Below are 18,814 nucleotides of genomic sequence, written 5' to 3' on the forward strand. Positions count from 1 at the left end.
GAACAAATTACAGAAAGTGAAAATTCCCAAATTTGAGACTGTTTTACTTAGAATAAGCAATAATGATTAAATATTCTGAATTATTTTGTACTTTCTCTTTGGTTCAGTTATCTAATAGAATCTAATAGAAGTAGAAACTTGGTCAGTGGATGATTTTTGTCTTGCAATTTGATTCTATCAACTTGCCGAATAAAAATAATAATAAAGCTATCAGAAGAGTGAATGGCAAATTGATTCATTGCAAATTTTCTTTTTTTTTTTTGTTTTGAAAAAGAATGGGTTACTTCTAGATATTGATGGTATTGTAACTGAAAACTGATATGAGTACTGATGGAGAAAATAGTGGATAAATTCTTCATCACTTACCATACCCTTAATTCTTTCCTTTTCAAAGTGCTTATTAGAAATCTGATTCTTCCCAAACATTGCTTTAAAATCTTTTCAAACATGTTAAACTTTTGGAAGTTATTTTCTGGAACCCTGTAACAACACAGAGGGGATAAAAAAGGTAGAATCATAGTACAGTGCATTGTGAACTGTGCTGTGATTAGAACTTACAGCTGCACAGGTTTCTTAAAAGCAAACATACTGTAGCTTTAAGCACATTACATGAACCTGACTTTTTTTGTAGTAGACAATGAAGTTTAGTTTAGACAAACTCTACCATCAATCTTTGCTTTCTCTTTTCCCCTTGGATATCCTCACTTCTCCCCAAAATGTCCAACAATTGTTTTCTGTCTTGGGAATAAAGAGTTAAAGGTTGGCAGAGCAGAGTGTCAAGACTAAGAGACAGATAGATAAGTATTTTCCCAAGGACAATCTGTTTTCAGTTTACAGCATTAGCTACGTGAAGAGAACCTACTTAGAACTGGGGAATCCAGCCTGAAGTCTTAGTGTGTAACCTCAAAACTGACTTCATGGAAGATATATTTGGGAAGCAGATAGTTGGATTGGAAGTCATTGTGACTCTAACTGCAGTCTTGTCTTTCTGCTATGATTTCAGGGCTTTGTTATTCCATGAACAATGTTTGCTATGTACCAATGCTATTTCCTTAGAAATGCTGTTTTTTTTCCTAAGTAACATCTTTTTACTTAGAGGTTATAGCCCTGTCATATCAGGCCCTATATAATAAAGCCCCTAAACATAAGTCTTGTCTGAATGATCAGTTCTTTCCTGTTTTACTGTATGTGTGGCATTTCACCACCACAATAAAATACAAGTAGACTACACAAAAACAATTTATTATCTTTCTTTCCCTTCCTCAGGGAACTGCACAGAACAACAAAGTCATCTTTTGGTATCCTCTTCTCTGGACTGATCAGCACAGATTCTCCTTCCAGAACATACCTTCAACCCTGTTACCAGCCTTGGTGCCTCCTTTGGACACTACCAAAGTTGTTTTTTTGTTGTTGTTGTTTGTTGTTTTTTTAATATATGTATATGTGGTAAATCCCATAATTTAAATAAAACTCTTACATGTTAGAAATGTGATTGTGTAACCATCTGTCACAGTGGATATTTACTGAACAGATCTAAGAAACTAAGATCTGGGTAACTAGTGCCAAAGCAAGTGCTTTAAAAAATTTCCATGTTTTTTCCTGCCCTGGGCCCTGTGTAAGTGGAATGTGAACATTCTGCAGGCTCCTTCTGACTGCTGTTTAAGTGAAACCGAATATCTTGGTTTGTCTTTCCTTAAAATCCTTATAATGTAGCTAAGCATGTAGTAATCTCCTTTCACTACCTTATTATGATCTTTTTTTGTCTGTATTTTCTATTGTTTAGTTTTGCAGATTGTATAATTAAACAAAATGTAGAAACCTAACCACTCAGTAACACACACTATGATATTTAGATGGTGCTGTTTCAGAGACTAATCAAGGAAAACACCATTTTTACAGCTTTCTCATTTTTAACTTTTTTTTTTTTTTTTTTTTTTTTTTTTTTTTTTTTTTTTTTTACACCTCTGGAAAGTTTTTTGGTGTTAGTTTTTAACTGTTGAAATAAATAATCATAACTTTGTAAGTTTGAGCTATGCTGTGTCACGGTACACCATAAAACAGGTTGATCACAGCTGTCAACACTACTGACATAATTGCTCCTGGCTTCCTCTTCCTACATTGGAAATAGAAAAATGCCCTTGCATTTTTTTATTTCATTCAGTAGTTCACTGATAGTACTGAAAATAACCTGATTCCCCAAATGAGTTCGTTGTCTAAACCACTTTGTATTCCTAACAATGAAATAGGAATACATAAATTTTCTTCACATAACATTGTTACAGGGCAAAACCACTTTAGTCTAGCATATGATTCTAATACTTTTTATTTTTTATAATTAATTAATTTGGAGGACTGCTGCTAATGCAAATGACATAGTCTAAGATGAAGAACATGTTTCTTTTCTTAAATTTTGATCAAGTTATCGTACACACCTGCCACTACCCACTCACAGGCAATGTGAAAACACTTCACCAGCAATTGCAGTGCATTTTTGTATTTGAGGAGGCACTTGCAAGAGGTGGGTAGGAGAACTTGCCTTTTGCCAACCTGATTGGTTATTTTTTTGTGCAAGTCTTTCACAGCTCTTTTGATCAGGGGTAAATCTTTCATTTGAAGTAGCAGAACAAATGGGCTGCTCTTAAACCATTGGATTAACTGCCTATACACCCTCCCCCAGTGTATATTGATTCGTTGCTATTTGTTTACTTTTGCAATTCAGGCATAGCAAAAAGTAGACCTATTAACTCCCTCTCTGTTCACGATTTTCTAGTGTTGAATTTCTTCTTTATACGACTAACCATCTACAGTATAATTTCTGCATTTTTATCCTTTTTTAACACTGATTTCTGTTTGCTTCTGAGACAGTGAGTAGAAGTGAGGTGCTATTTTTTTTTTTGCTAAGTGTGGAAATGGAGAGATGGTGCACGGTTGGATTCTGATAGCTGCACAGTGCACTTCTCTGTGAGGAGGTGAAGTAACCAAAGCGGGCAATGAATTTTGTGGTTTGAGATGTGCTTAGCTTTTATGAATAGCTTTTAATACTTTACAGATCCATATTTTGGTGAATATATTTTTCCATTAATTATAAAAAGATGGAAGGCACCTTGTAGTAGGTACTCAATTGTTGTGCATTGTCCAGTGTATTGCATAGTGATGTCCAGGTCCATAGGTAAGGCTATCAGATGTTACTGCAATGTAAGTAGTATGGGTGATATGAATCTTGTCTGGTCAAAGGCTGGCTTGTTAGGATGGGTTCTGTATGTAGTTTCAGAGATACCTGTCTCCCCTTATCTTCAATAACCTTGAGAAGTACAAAACAAACAAGAAGTACCTCAAAATTCACAATGTGTTGTATTTAAATCAAATTGCCATGAAGGACAGGGATAGCCTCTATGACTGAAATGTTTCTTTGTGCATTAGACAAGAAATCTTTTGAGCATTTTGTTTTCTGTCCTGATCAAATGAAATAGTTTGTGTGCCTTCCACCCCCTCCCTTTTTCTTTAAATAACATACCCTTTTTGCCTAAAGTACAATTAGATGGTCAAATGAGCTCTTAGTTCACTAAAAGAAGCCTTATATTTGTCCCTATATTCTTTCTGGAATTTAGTAATCTGCTGTTCAGCATCTCAAAACACTCCTGATGCTAGTCAGAATAAGTATTTTTTCCTCTCCTGCTAGACGAATATTCTCACTTATCTAAGTTTTCACCCTTGGATTAAAGCATTCTTATCTTGTGACTCATCTTTCTCCCTCCCTTTCCTCTATCCAGGTTAGTATCTAATGTTCATTAATATGAAAAAAAAATGAGCATGTGTTTTCAGTGCAATATTCAGTTCTCTAAAGTAAGGCCAATAACAAAAATAAGGCTATTCACAACAGTCAAAAATAAAAATTGGGGGCAACAAATTACAGTCTATGTATTGTACCCATAGAAAATTCTCTGCAGTGTAGTAATATAACATCTGAAGTTAATAGTATTTGAATTGCTGCCAATATTCAATAAAGAAAAATCTATCTTATCTAGCAAGGTCTAGTCCATGTTATCCTATTGCTATTTATTGTGTGCCTCTGCAGTTTCAAGTTGTTTTTTAGTTGAAAATACTCTTGGCTTTAAACAGCCTTAGAGAGTCAAAGCTTTTACTTTCTATAATTTTCTTACCAATTGCATATACAAACATCTGTAGAATATTTTGATTATATCAAAATCATTGTGACATTTAGACCTAATAGAGGAACTTCTATATGGTCTTACTAGTGGTGCATATTTTTAACATAATTTTTATTAAATAGTGAATTTTACTGTTGAAACTTTCATGGCATAGACATGAGAAAAAAGAGGAAAGTTTTATTGGTATTGGATTAGTCAATGAATACATTTCAGCCATGGTAAAAATGTTGCATTTTTGACTATGGGTGGAATGGTTTGTCAATTTTGTTCTGCAGCCCTTCCCAACAGAATTATATTCCAACGTACATAGAATTTAATTTTGGATTCTGGTAAGACCTATACTATCCTATTTATGTGAAAAATGCTATCAAACATTTTAGACTTCTATCCTGGTACAAAACCTTCAAAAAGTCCATTTGTTTGTTTGTTTGTTTTCAATGTCAACTGCTGCTCAACTAAATGTGATGGGATTTTGTTATACAGACAACTGTCTAGTTGATTGTCTAGTAGAAATGCTGAGTCACAGCCTGAAACTGATGGAGAATGTGGAGAGGAGGCAGGGCCTATCCAGTGTTGCTCAGGTGTGTCTATTGCTGTTGTGTCTGAAGGGATCCTCACTTGCTGTGGCTTAGGACCTTGCTGTTTTGCTGCACTTGCCATTGTGTTACAGTTGTAATATTTAAATCCATGAAAATACAGTATGAATGTTAGTACTTCATTGCACTGTGGTTGTCTTTAGCAAAAATAACAAGGGAAAACTATTTCCCTTTATATTGTGTGAATTTTCACAGTTACATGCTAATGAAGAAACTAGATGATCATTATAGTCCTTTTCAACCCAGGCTGTTCTATGATTCTGTGAAGAGCATATATACACAAAAATCCCCGAAACGCCCACCTGGGAGAGAGCTAACACCAGGAACAGTTAACTTATGCAGATACTATTTTTGATAGTGTAAATAACTTTATTTATTGTGTGTCATCTGTTTCTCCTAAATTGACATCAATCCTAAGCCTTAATTTTTATTTATTTATTTATTTATTTCTAATTTTCCCTGCTATATATCTTAGCGTTACTGTTTGGATTTGTTGCAAGGAGTAGACAAGCACTGGTTTAAGGCAACATGTTGGAATTCCAATGATGGACACAGTGGGATGTCACTGTGATGACTTCATACAATTAGCTGGACCAAATTTGAAATACAGTATCCAATTCTGGGCCATGAAGGTCAAGCAATGAAGGCAAAGAAATAGTGGAGAGGATCTAGTGGAGGGCTGCAAAGATGATTAAGGGTCTGAACCATCTCCCCTGTGACAGACCTCGGATTGTTCAGTCTGGAGAGGAAATATTACTATAGAATTTCTTAGGTTGGAGGGGACCTTACAGACCACACAGTTCCAATACCCGTGCTATTGGCAGGGTTGCCACTCATTAGGAGAGGCTGCCCAAGGTCCCATCCAGCATGGTGTTGATCGCCTCCAGGAATGGGACGTTCACAAGGTCTCTAAGCAACCTATTCCAGTACCCCACCACCCTCTGAGTCAAGAATTTCTTCTTAATGTCTAACCTTTATCTTCCCTCTTTTAATTTAATATCGGTTATTAATATCTGAAAGACAGGTATCAAGTGGATGGGGCCCAGCCCTTTTAAGTAGTGCCCAGCAATCAGGACAAAGGGCAGTGGACAGACACGGGGACGCAGGAAGTTCCCTCTGAATGTGTGTGGAAAAATCTTTAAGATTAACTTCTTTAAGGATAATGGAGCCTTGGAACAAACTGCCAAGAGAGGTTGTAGAATGTCCTTCAGAGATATTTGAAACCTGCCTGGATGCTTTCATGTACAACTTACTATAGGAAAGTTGCTTTATCTAGGAGATTGGACTGTGTAATCTCCAGAGGTTCCTTCTAATGCCTATGATTCTGTGATTGTGTGGCTCTATCTTCAGAAAGTGTGATTGAAACCTCATTCATATACTGGGAGTGGGGAAATGCCCAACTGTGACTCTTCCCCATTCTGTTTTTCTCTCCCCCCAACCCCTCCCTCTCTAACAGGAATTGAAGTGATTCATGTAGCTGACTTGTAATTTTTGTATCTGATCTTTCACTGCCAGAACTTAAAGCTCCTAGATACATTGGTTTGAATAGAAGTATGGCTAATATTCCCTGAATGCTTTTTGCTACTGTTCAGTCATCAGACAGCTGAAAAACAAGCCATGTTAGATAAGATGTTCTATGTAGATCAGCCAAACATCCTTAAAATATTTTAGAGCTTCTTGGGCCTGCTTTTTGGAAATTTCATTTAACAAAACTCTGGAGCATCTGACAGATGCTACACATTCTCATCACACACACTTTCTGTGAAGGTTGACTACTATCGTGGGCATGCACGTGGGAGTGGAGATGCAGAGACATATGCATCATATTTAGATCTCTACATGTGCAAATCTAATTATAATCAGAGAGGCTTAGTACATCTTAAACTATTTCTTTATTTTCCTTTTTCTTTCTTTTTTTTTTTTTTTTTTTTTTTTCTTTTTCCCATTTGCAATTGCATTCCCCTCAGATACATCTGTTGGGAGGAAATCTCTGGGCAGTGAAATACTTTAATACTTTTAGAAAAGAGAGCAAGAGAATAAGGCATTTGGCAGAGCTTCTGACTCTGTAATGTTGTGGCAATTCCCTAAGTGTAGGTCTACTACACAGTGCCTTTTTGTAGAGTGTTTCCCAGGGAAAAACTAAACAGGAGATAGATAATAAGCCTTTTTTTCATTTAAAATAGGAAACCAGTGTAAGAATGTCAAAACTTTATCATCTAATAATCAGAAAATTTTCAGGTGTGAATTAGCACTATAAAATTTGGAAAGAAGTACATGAGGATAGTTCTGTTATTATATAAAAAACCAAGTGTTGGACAAAAAGTGTTTCATTGACATTAACAATGTGCTGTCAGCTTTTTTTTTTTTTTTTTTTTTTTTTTTTTTTTTTTTTGCTTTACCTAATCCCTATGTATTTATGTTTTTTGGTTTTTTTTTTTTGAGGTTTTCTCTCAGTAGCTTACTTCCTATTTTGTTTTCTCATGTCTTTTTTTTTTTTTTCTTTTTCCCTCTTTTATCATTGATCTTAGAATCAGTCTTTTTATAACCTTGCATGTTTCTTCTGCAATTACTACTCAGGAATTGCCTCAATTTACTCTTTCTACCCTTATCTTTTTGCTTATTTCTTGTTTAAAAGTGTTTACTCTAGAAACCAGGATGTCTTTGTTCTGACATTACATCATATCCCTCAAATACAGTATGCTTTTGCCACTAGCTATGAAACTGCTAATCTCACTCACTCCATAGTATTAGTGATTTTTATCCAGATTAAAGTTTCCTTTTGTGTTTTGCATTCCTGATGCTTATCCTGTTTTACCCAAGTTTTATATTCGGTTTATATTCTGTAAATAGTGATATCTCTTAATCAGTTCTTCAGCTATGAAGTTTATGTAATTCTGTTCCCTGTAGGACTAGCCTCATCACTTTGTCATAGTTAAATGCAGCAGTAACTTTTTGAAGTTGCAGTGTTTGTGTTTCTAGAGCATCTGAAGTCATGGAAATGCCTGTCTTTTCTCTCTCTCTCTCTTTTTTTTTTTTTTTTTTTTTTTTTTTTTTTTTCTTTTTTTTTACCTTTTCAAAATGAAAAGGCAGAAGGGAAATGACTTTGTAATATACCAAGTGGCCAGTCCTGAAGTAGCACTCTTTACTTTGCTTGGTGCTTGACCTTATTGTGTGCTTTGCAGTATTTGCTTAGAATCTTGCATACAAAAAAGTTGCTGCTGTCTTCTGCTCTACTTTTTTTTCCACACTGAATGGGTTCCCTTGATAGTCTTTGGTACATCACATATTATTGAACTTGTTCAGGCTCACTGTGCTCCAAAAGATTGTGTAGAAAATCTTTAGCGTATCTTCACTGCTTATATATTAGTATGTGGGTATAGCAAAGCTGAGAGTATTCCCTTATTCCCATCCCTGTAGGAAAGTTCCAGAATCATGAAAGCTTAATAAATTCAGATTTATATTGCAGAACAGTGAGAATTAGATCAGATACATTCTGAATGTAATAAGAGAACATTTTGCTTAAAACTCATCTACTGAAGCTCTTAACTAAATGCAGTTAAGTAATTGAACAGAAAGATGAAGGAAGTGCATTTGTCTTCTGTTGCTTATGGTCAGTATATTGAAAATAGTGTTGCTCTTCACCAGTCCCAAAGAGTGGATTCTCTCATCTTGCTGTATATTTGCTAGACACGATTTGCTTTCATGAAGCAAGGGAGGGTTTTAAAGGTTCAAAGTCTGTTTAGAAAAAAAAAAAAAAAAAAAAAAAAAAAAAAAGCCTGCCATCAGTATTTATTTCTCTCTGTTTGCTGAGTAACAGAGATGTGTAGGATGTGGTATGGCTGGGAAGTTCAGCATCTCCTACTAACATCTGTTTGCTGAAAGAGACAATAAGATATGGGTGTTCAGAATTCCTTATTTGATACAAGAAAATGCAGAAGAGATTCAAAAGGCTCTTCATAAGCACCTCACAAGCACTCTGCCCTCTCCAGAAGCCAAAGTTCAGTCTGAACAAACCAGCTAACATAAATAACAAGTCTACTCATCTGTATTGTTACAGCATACTTCAAAAACACCAGTTTCTATTAGCTTCTGAAGGAAAATAAATAAATAAATAAACCATTGCTTAACTAGTTTCCAGAGTTGAAGTGTCATATGATAGCTAGTGGCCAAATACTAGTTACTGTTAGTAAAAGTTCAGCTTGCATGTTGTGCTTTTACCTGGATGGCTTGTACTTCACTCAAACTTTCAGTTAAGCCCAACCCAGATCATATCTTCCTTATAGAAGTTTTAATCTTTCTCCTAAAAATGTTTGGCTTATTTTTATTTAGATAAAATATTAAGGCTTCCATATTCATTGTGGTTAGTTGTGTTTGTTTTTATTCCTCAGAAAGGAATAAATCATTCCCTGGAGTGCTCTAAGATTCTATTTCACTTCTAAGTCCTATTTCTGAAATGTTAAGCTGTTAGTTAAATCATAATATAAGTACTTTTCAAATGACTACCATGATCCTTCTGAGAACTTTTCCTCTGTGAGACTGATAGCCATTCTAATCTCAAAATTTTGAATCTTGAGATTCAGACTGAATTTAATATTTGTCTGAATTTCAAAAGACCTTCACTGCTTTTTACCTTTGCATAGGTGGAGGAGGAAGAGGAAGAATTGAGTTGGGCAGTGAGGCTGGTGAGGTATCTGGAGTGTAGATCTTATGAGGAATGGCTGAGGGAGTTGGGATTGTTCATTCTGGAGAAAAGGAGGCTCAGGGGAGACCTCATCACTCTGCACAACTATTTGAAAGGAGGTTGTGGTGAGGTGAGGGTCAGCCTTCTCTCCTGTGTAACTAGAGAGAGATAGAACTAGAGGGAATGGCCTCAAGTTGCGTCAAAGGAAGTTCAGGTTGAATATTAGGAAAAAAAATACTCTATGAAATAAGGGTGAAATGCCAGAACGGGCTGTTCAGGTGGATGACTGAGTCACTGCCTGGACATGTTCAAGAAGTGTTTAGATGTTATACTAAAAAACATGGTTTAGTGGGAAATACTGGTGGTAGGTGGATGGTCGGACTAGATAATCTTAGAGGTCTTCTCCAACCTTGGTGATCCTATGATCTAAACAGATATTTCAAGTCAGTCTAAAATGCTAATCTTAATCTTATGTTTATGGAGTTATTGATTGCTCTTGTTTTCTTGCTAAAGCAGACACAGCATTAACTGTTCTTTTTTGCATAGTTTCCATTATATATCATTATCCTTCCAGACAGTGGTGGGTACAGCCTTACTAGAATTATATACTGTGAGACAGTAACTTCTAGCCTGCAAGATTACTGTTTCCTGGGAATCTAAAACTGTGTCATTTCCTGGTTGAATAATAAGTCCCAAGTTGAAAAATACATACTTATCCCAGTTAATGGCTGGCAGCATGACTGTCCGAAAGACAGAGAATGTAATGAACAAATTAATTAGCCATACTTATCAGCTACGTTAACACATAGCAATGTTTTCTACCATTTTGTATTACAAGGGCTGCTCCAGAAGTAGTGTCTCTTGCTTTATTATTTTGGCCCATGATATCAGAAGCTGATGTTGGTGATATAGCGGTAGAGGCTGAACCTTCCTGCCAGGCATCTGTTACATTTTGTTGCTATGTGACAAATGGCAGCAGATGGGCAGCCTGAGAGAATGGCGTCTGACATGGAAGTGTGTATGAAGCAAATGTGTGTCATTGACTTTCTTCATGCAGAAAAAATTCCATCCCTTGACATTCACCGATGCTTGCTCAACAGTTGTGGAGACCAAACATTGGATGTGAGCTCAGTGAGGCAGTGGGTGGTGTGTTTCAGCAATTGTGACAGTGGATGACCTCCTCTGTTGTAGATTTTTACAAGCACAGCATGCAGGCTCTTGTTCATCACTGGTACAAATTCATGGCTAATGGTGGTGACTAAATTGAAAACCAGGGTTTTGTAGCTGAGAATGTACTCTGTCAAAAAGTGTTATTGTGCTTACTGTATCTATCGTAGTTTTGATGGAAATAGGAGGCATTATTTTTAGAGCTGAAATGAGTGAATCGTATTTCACAAATGTTATGTATAAGCTGAAAAGCCTAGCTTTATTCCAGTGCCTTACTCAGTTTAATCTTAATGAACTTAGACTTCCTATTGGTTCCTAATTAAATTAAGGAAATTACTTGTAAACTGAATTGGAACTGATCCGTATTTAGGGACCCACTTGAATATCGTCCCTCATCAGTACAGTAGCTTATATTTCTGCCTTAGTTGTACTTCTGTGAAACTTCAACATCAGTTGGTCTGTTTCATGTTTTTACTTTCTCTTATTCATATATTTATAGATATTTTATTCATGGATCTTGAAGACAGAATTATTAATTGTTAGTCTTGATGTGAAAGTAAATCTCTTTTTGTCACACTGCTAGAATCTCAACATGCAGATGTCTCAGGTTCTTGACTATTGGGTAAAAATGTAGTTAGTCTAAATTAATCAGATCCCTATGAAATATACTCAGTCAAGACTAAAACTGAGAAGAGAAAGGTGATTAAATAGGAAATTGGCTAGTATATTTAACAAAAGAATTAAAGGGTGTTTGATTTTTTGTTTTAAGGCCATTTTCTCTAAATTTCTAATTACATAAATTGAAAATGAGTATATTTTTACCAGCACAACATTAAAAATTTATTCCTGCCTTTAGACTGGTCTGTTTAGTATGAATTTGGAAATTTGCAAAAGAAGCTAATTTATATTTCTGACAGGGGCTGGACTTGTATTACCCATACTTTGTGGAATTCTTCCTTCTTTGTAAAGAAAGTATTACAGAGTCATATTTCAGGGTCAGAAATAATATAGCTTAATGTTTATCAGTTGTAACTTAAACTAAGATAAATTAGTTAAATTCTAGTGAAATCCATCAACAATCTCAACTTGTTACTAGTGCTGCACCATAAAAATATAGAAGCAAGGGCTCCAGTAGGATCAATTCATTCTCACATTTCATTTGTTCCTCTTCCTTACCCCCTGCTGTAGCATTGTGGCTGCGTGCTTGTTTTTGAAAAGCTGGCAAATGGCTCTCTTTCAAAGCTCCCTGCTACTATAAATTAATGCTTACCTTAAGACAAGCTCTGATGGTATGAAAACATAATCCTGTGAGAGATCCTTGAAGGAACACTGAGGTTCTGTCTCCTATGCATAAGATGTAATGTTAATTATAAAGCTTTCTTTTCTTGTTCCTTGCTAGATATGATGCTATCAGTGTGGACATACAAAATACTGTATTTCTTAAGAAAGAAGCAATTGTTGAAAAGGAGATGGTATCTAGTGGAAAATGAATCACTTTGATAGTCAGTTAAAATAATGATACTTAATGCTTTAAAGTATGTTTCACTGAAAAAAATTTATTGGTACAATTTTATTGCCAACAGTATTCAAACCTCATGGAGGACAGAATAGTGGTTCTTTGACTAGTAAAGGATTGCAGTTCATAGGTTCTGCAGTACCTACCTGGGTTTTACTTTATCTTAATGCTTATCACACAGTATTACAGTATCATGCGAGTTGGAAGGGACCTTAGTTTTTGCTACTTCATACCAAATGTGAAAATTGAAAACAGAACTGATGCCAAAACTTTTTTCACCTATTTGTAAATGAAATTGAAGTGTTAACCAGAAAGCTGTCTACAAGTATGAAGCAGTGTTTTAGAACCTGATACCTAGTAGTTCCCACTCCTCTGTTTATGGAATATGGCTTCCTTTGGAAAACACTTACTGTTGTGAAGTTGGAAGCAAATCATAGTGATGTTGTCTGATATAAAGAAAAAAAAAAAAAAAAAAAAAAAAGTGCAGTTCCTAGGAGAAGAGTATGAAATGCTACTGCAACAACAAAACAGAGAACATTCTGTAGATTGGTGACTTGATTAATGAAGAAATATTACGCTTTCCTGGAAGACAGAAATTTTGACTAGCAAAGTCTTCTTTGTTTGATAAAATCTCACTTAGATAACTGCCTTCATTTTTAATAATGAACAATTCTGAAAGGAGATCAGTAAATGTTTGTCTTACTTATCCACTGATATTTGGGATCTGACCACTACAGTGGTGTTGGGGAGGGAGGAGATATCCATGATGCTGGTTTTGGTTCTCATTTCCACAAATTTCTTTTGTTGGTGTATTCTTATGCTTACAATTTACTTAGCAGTTTCTGTTTCTCAAAAACACTATGGAACAAACTATTCCAAATACATAACTTTTAAGTCAGCTTTCACAGTTCTTTTTGTAGTAACAATTAGCATTCTGGATGAGCACAGTAATAACAGATTGTTGATCTTAAGATACAGATTTTCACTTTAAGGTGATATAGTGAATCTCCTCACCCAGTGAATGTGGTGTTGCCATCAGTACTAGCAGGTCACAGGCTTTCTGTGTGCTATGAACATGCATCTCAGGCTCATCTTGTCCTGTCTGGAATATTTAAAAAACAAAACAAAACAAACAAACAACAAAAAAAAAAACACCTTATTTTGTTGTGGGAGCATTTATTTAATGACTAGGTGACACAAACCTGCTTGATTTTAACTTTTGCTTACATATGTACAATGTGTACTGTAATATCTCTTATAAATAGCCCGTAGTTATACCATGTAGGTGAAATGTCTATGATGCTAGAATAAAAATGCATAGATGAATATAGGTATGAGTTATTAGTACATATGTGATGGACCATAAATAAGAAATTCAGATGCAGCTCAGAAAAGAGCAAGCAGCTTGTGAAGTGCAATGGAAAGTGTAAACAAAGTAGATCTTCGAATGAGGAGGGAAGCACAGTTACATCAAGGTCCTGGCAACCCAAATATTTCCTGGGATACCAATGATTTTGATGGTGAATATTCTTTTTCTCCTCACTTTAGCATCTACTTGGAGTAGATTTCAAACATTTTTATAACATACTCTATATTTTTCTCACCTTTGCAAGTTTATAATCACAATGGAAATGTCATGGTAGTAATTTTCAGAAAGCATGACTTAACGTTCTTTCTAAGGGTCAGTGTCATCCAGTTATGGAACAGAATTGATACTTAATGGATCAGTGAGACATGTGAGCTGAAACACTTAAAGAAAATGGGAGTGTTGAAATCCATCCACTTTCAGAAGGCCAGTGTATAACTTTTCTTCCACTTCAAGTTCAACTTATGTCATTTTAAGTATTCTCTGTGATATAATGCTTCCTTCTCTGAAAAGAAGAAAAACAAATGTAAGATAGTTTCTTATTACTTTTTATTGCATTTTTCCTCTAGACTTGACTCAGTATCTCAGTTTGTCCCTAATTTATTAAAAACCAAAAACAACAACAACAAAAAGTGAAACAACAACAAAAATACCTGAAAATGAGTGGGAAGGAATTACATTCAGCCAGTGTTTTTTTTTGAATTGTGAACAAGTGAGAATGTGGACTTTTGAGTCTTTCTCCTCATATTCCTAAAATTTTGTGCCCTTGTCTGAAATGTATGTTAGTACAAAACTTTGATTTGCATACCTGACCCTCTATTGGCATGACTTTTATCTCTCCTGTGTCTATAGGTTATTTGCTCTATTATCTTGAAAACAGATTTCAGGAATCAGAATATTTTATGTGGACCAAACTTAGTAATTTGTAAAGGTTTGTTAGTCTTTGTCAACTCTTGTTTGAATAGATGCTGCAACAGTTGTACCTTTCTGGATTTTAGAACCAAATTTTGGAACAAAAATCAGGCAAGTGAGTATTAAGATCATAAGAATTCAAGCCTGTTGGTGTTAAGCATGCTTTCAAAAAAACTTTACATAAAAATATATCACTAAAGTGATACTAGATAAGCAGTACAGAAATGGTAGTGGAACAGGAAAATCAATAATCAGACAAATCTATATAAATATACTATCTAACAAGTTGGATTAGTAGAAATCCACTGTGTAAAGACAAAAGAGGAATGTTCCTTGTGTCACTCAAGACTGCCTAATAAGCAAGAAATATGGACTGTACTAATGCTATAATGCTTTTTTTTTTTTTTTTTTTTTTTTTTTTAAATAAATATAATGCTTCTCTGCCACCCCCCACCCCCCCCCTTTTTTTTTTTTCCCCTCATCCTTGGTGGAAGGCTTTGAATAGCTATACTGTTGATTCTCCAACAACATCCTGAGTAATAATTTGCTTTAACCTGATAGTGAAGACCCTGGATGCTTTTTAAAGCAGGAAATTTCCCACTTAATGTCCCTTCCTGGTGTGGTTAGGCATGGTGGGCTACCTACAGATATTCAACTGAAATCTAGTCATGTCTCTTTACTGGATTTTCATAAGATATCTCTTATCAGAGAAAAATATCTCTTACTTCACAGTCATGTCTTATTCATGTCATAGCATGACATGAAGTACAGGAAGAGGAAAATTTCATAAAAAATGTGAGGAGCACCTTGACAGGTCACTAAGATTTGCAACCACTGTCAATGAACAAATCTAATGTGTTAGTTTCACAAAAACAAGGTCAAATATCTGTGAAGGACAAAACTGCTTCTTTTTTGTCTCAAAGCTTGCTTCATGAGGTCTTTCTGGTGGTAAGACTCTGACTGACAACTGCTCATTATCTAGGAGGGTGAATGGTGGGTGTCATCATGCCACAGTACCTCTGCTTATGATTGCAAAGATAAGCAGAAGCATGACAAGCAGTCTTTTTCAGGGTTGAGGCCTGGAGGAGAAGACCACTGCAGAAGGCGATAATGCTTGTGCAGGCAACACTCCCTGCTGGCTCATCTGTTGGGCCAGGTATGTCACACTAAACTGAAAGAAAAGAAGAAGAAAGAAAAAAACATATAAATGGAGGAGAAAAGGTCCTCTCTAAACTGGGGACTTTGGAGAAAAACTCCCAAAGACACCTTTGATGGAAAATTCCCTGAGGGGAAAACCTCTTCGGAAGAACCTCCGAGGCTGGCTTGCTGCGGAGCTTCCTGGCTTTCTCCCATCCCCCGCGGTGATCAGACGAGTTCCTGAGATCAATGGACCTACGGTGTACCTCGCTGGACACACGGTGGTGTGTCTCTTTTGCTCTCTACAGAGAGGCCTTGCTTATATTTCCTACCTTTCCTATCGCCTACCTTCCCTTACCCATCTCCCTAGATGGCTAGAACTTGTAATAAACTGGTTGGACCAACATTTGAACCGTTGTTTCTTAATCTCACGCCGAGTATACATATATCAAAGAACCTTGCCTCCCTCCTATAAATTGGAGCGAGACATTTATTATTGGCGTCACGGACAGGATACCCACCGTGAGAGTGTTGTCCTCCCAGAAATAGTCTGAAACTTTTCTGTGTGCATCTCCTGGAGTTGCAAGGAGTGATAATTTTGATAACTTATACGTGAGCACCTCTCCAGGAAGACCGCTCCATATTCTGAAATGTTTTTGTTTACGTATATATCTCTCGAGGACAGACGAATTACTTTTGACCATTTGGGTTTGTTTATTTCTTGTGTGACTCCTAAGAAGGCCATTCTGCATTTTGTGGTTTAAGTATCTTGTAACATATTTTGGAATTTGAAAGCTTTTTGTGTCCGCCTCTTGGGGAAGTAAAGAAGTAATTTTTGACATAAACGTGTGTGCCTCTCCAAGAAGTTTATTCCTTTTTTGAGAAACCTAGAAGTGATTTGTAACTCGTGTGGCTTGAAGCTTGAAGTTTTTCTGGCCTGACAGGATAGCCAGGAGCGATTTAGATGTTAGCACTTCCTTTGTAAGTGTTGATTGAGCTTTTTGGTCTTTTGTGTAAGGGAGGAGTGCTTTGAGCAGTTGCAGGTTTTGTTTTGCTAAGTGTTTGTCTCTCTGAGGAGATAAGGAGTCTCCTCCTCCCTCAGAGTAGATTTCGTTGTCTATCTAGGTAGTGAGTACAGGTATATTCGCTATGGAAGGTGAAAATGTGTTGTTTGATTTCCTAGAAAAGCAAGCATGCGTCTGGGCCATCGTTAACAGGGGTGGACTGGGCACGACAAAATTGGCATAATTTGCAGGCTGTTTCGGACCTCATTTGTGTTTGACAAAATGGGGCTCGTACCCAAGCCGTGAAAGGAAAATAGTTTGTGCGATACTCAGTGCTGCTTTAGAAGCAGCCATGGAGTTCCTAGACCAACAGTTTAAGGCAGAAAACCAGACAATACAGTCGGTGCAGGAAACAGTTAAAACAATGCAGGAATTTGTAAAAGCTTTGCAAAACCAATTTGGAAACCTAGAGGAACAATTGGAAAGAAAAAAACATAATTCGGCATTGTTACAAATGGCATTTAAGGACCTTTTAACATGTAAAGATACTGGTGACGCTGTTATCCATAGTGCACCACAAGAGAAACCTTATCCTCAGGAGGAACTGAGAGAAACAAAAGAAAGGCTTGACAATATAGAAACACCAATAGCCCCTTTGCATCCTTTAATAAAAACCAAATATACATTTGATCACAGTGAGGATCTGAACCCTCGAATGTTAAAGAAATTCCCTTTTCTGCCACTGAATTAGCAAAACTGAAAATAGATTTTAGCCACTCTCCAAAGGAATCAGAGACGGAGTATGTATGGAGAGTTAGTCTCACTGGTGGAGACCAAATACTGTTAACTGAAAAGGAAGCTGAAGGTTATCGGGGACCGGGAGTATTTTTAACTACTGGTAACAACCGTGCTCCCTGGTCCCTAACACAGAGGGATGCCTATTGGACAGACGGTCTTAACCCTTTAGAAAGGGGAGACCCCGTTGCCATTACTGGAACAGTTGATCAATTAGTGGAAAGTGTTCAAAAGGCTGCTTGTCTTCAAATGATGTATGATAGAAAGCTGCAGCCACATCATGAATCACCCATGATGATGCCTGTTGATCCTGAAAGGATGACTCCTTTAATTAGGGGGCTTCCAGATTCACCGAAACCTATAGGTATATGTGACTATGTGAGTTAACAGAGGCAGTTGGTGGTATGGGAGTAGAGGTTGGACATTCCCACCAGTATTCCAATACATGTTGTTGCTGTGCAGTAGATGGTAGTAGAGGGGCAGTCTGACCAAATGGCATCTGACATGGAAGTTTGTATGAAGCAAAGTTGTTTCACTGAATTCCTCCATGTGGATAAAATGGCACCTATTGACATTCATTGATGCTTATTGAATGTTTATGGAGACCATCCAGTAGGTGTGAGTGCAATGAGGTGGTGAGTGGTGCATTTCAGCCATGGTGGCATTGAGTCACTTCTGCTGGCATGAATTTTTATGATCATGGCATGCAAGCTCTTGTTTGTTGCTGAGAAAAATGCATAGCTAGTGGTGATGACCGTGTTAATAAAATAGTGTTTTGTATCTGAGATTCTCTTCTATCAAATATTATTATTGTGCTCATTACATCTGTTGTCGTTTCCATGGAAATAAATACGAGGTGTTATTTTTATAGTGATTGTATATGAGGCCCAAAACAGTTCCTCTTTGCTCAGTGTGGCCCAGGCAAGCCAAAAGTTTGGACACCCTTACTTTAGTCAATGAACTTGCTTCTACGGGCAGCTTTTACATAAATGCTAAGGAGGGTTTTCTGTTTCAGAGTTTCATTGACAAGAACATGTGCTAAATGTAGAAAATAACAGTTAATGGGGAAAAAACAAAAACAAAAACAAAAACAAAAAACAACCAAAAACAAAACAAAGAAACAAACAAAAAAACCATTCCAGTATGAAGAGTCCCAGAAAGGACTCATGTTTACAAGCATTTGTCTTGTAATCAAAGCGTATTAATGAAAGCTCATACAAAAAAAGAATGGAGTACCTTAATCTTTTCCCTATTGTTTGCTACTAGTTATCCTACCTCACAGAACAGCAGTCTGACACTGTCTTCCTTTTGCTGTTAGTATACTTAAGGAAACTATTCTTCCTGACTTTCACCTCCTTTGCTCATCTGAACTTCAGCTGAGCACTCCTGATTGCTCTTATGTGTGCCGGCAGTGTCTTCTTGTTCCTCCTGATAGCTGTCCCAGCTTGCAGCACCTGTGTATGTCCTTTTT

This window comes from Excalfactoria chinensis, chromosome 1, assembly GCF_039878825.1.
Source record: "Excalfactoria chinensis isolate bCotChi1 chromosome 1, bCotChi1.hap2, whole genome shotgun sequence".
NCBI lineage: Eukaryota > Metazoa > Chordata > Aves > Galliformes > Phasianidae > Excalfactoria > Excalfactoria chinensis.